The sequence below is a fragment of the Sminthopsis crassicaudata genome, chromosome 1 (genome assembly GCF_048593235.1).
Source record: "Sminthopsis crassicaudata isolate SCR6 chromosome 1, ASM4859323v1, whole genome shotgun sequence".
NCBI classification, from domain to species: Eukaryota; Metazoa; Chordata; class Mammalia; order Dasyuromorphia; family Dasyuridae; genus Sminthopsis; species Sminthopsis crassicaudata.
Genome location: NC_133617.1, coordinates 700,308,543 through 700,310,111, shown reverse-complemented (window position 1 = coordinate 700,310,111; position 1,569 = coordinate 700,308,543).

The following is a 1,569-nucleotide window of genomic DNA, read 5'->3' as shown; positions in this document are numbered from 1 at the left end:
ACTAGGGAGATGCGCCTGAATTAACAAGAGTCATTCCTGGAAATTTCAGACTTATCTATCCTTTGAGCATGAGGAACTGCTTAATTAAGTAGGAGTCTTTCTAATCAAAGAAGTCATTCCTTTAGAGGGACTGAATGTCATAATAAAATTTAGGAATTCTATTTCATTTGTGAGAAAAGCTGAATAAACCCCCCCTGTGGTAGACAGATACCATAGGTCCCAAATTGACATTTTCTCTGGACATAAGTCCTGTCACCTAGGAGACCAAGCCTCGGAGATTTGATTTGTCCAGGCAAGATATGACTGGGACACTGGAAGGCCCCTGAGGCAGCCAAAGTTATGAGAGACTAACAGACAAATGAAGGGAGCTATTGGCAAGGGCAAGTGATAACCTCAAAGAAGCAAGGCCAGATGTTACCTGGTATGAATGTATATAGACTTTAGCTGTGATCTTTGAGAGGCTTGGATTAAAATACGTTTATGCTAATTTTGTCCCTGCTACTGTTCTGTGCAAAAGAGAATAGCCTGGAGCAACATGTGTAGAGACTGATAGAGAAGGGTACCTCTGTAGATCCTGAGAATACAGGGAAAAAATTACTTTGTAGACTGTTCCACAGCTTGACATGGGCCCCTTGTGAATCTGATGTCATCAGATTTCTGCAACTGCAGAAGCCACTGACAATAATGATGGTGATGAGACAGGGCCACCTGAGAGTCAAGGATCATAAACCCCACAGGACTCATTCTGAATAGCCCCGGACCTTCCGTAGGATCAGCTACAGGAACAGAGCAGCCCAATTGCATCAGCACTAGGTTACAGGCACAAAACCTGACACAATCAGGAAGAGATGGACACAATCTTGTCCTCTTGAAGAAGCGGACGACTAAAATGACAGAGGGCACAAAAACCTGAAATAGGAACATATCCATCAGGGAATAATTAACAGAAACCCATCTTTTGCTATAGGTGTAGATTACATGGCCACACTTAAGTTGGATGAGCTAGCAAAAGGACTGCAACATTGGTGGTGAAGAAATTAAAATGTTCAAATTCAGTTTTGGGAAATCAGAGTGGAGCTAAGGTAGAACAATTCACACCCAAGGACAGTTTCATAGACCTTATCATCAGTTCCTCATAGGTCAGCCTGAACCCATTGAATCTAATACAGAAATGATGGTACAAATTAAAAATATGGATTGTGATGCTCTTCTGAAAAGTGAATCTCAAGTTACCATCTTTTTTGAACAGGTATTTGCATACATCATCTTTAAAACCTATGGCTTTAGGCCTGGGCTTCGTGATTTTGAATTGTTGTTCATCCTTTGTTTTCTTAGAGTACCAAGGACATTGTGGGATGATGCTCTGACTTGTGTGAATAATGACTAACCTTACCTGGTATACTTCCATGTGAAATTGAAATTTTCCAAAGAAGTCATTGGTATAAACAGAAAAGTGTATACTGTGGTTCTGATAGATCCTAATTCTCAAATACTGAAATGTGAATACTAATTGGAACTAATTCTAGTCTTTTCAAAATTCTAGCAGGGCACTGAAAGCAACCTGGGATC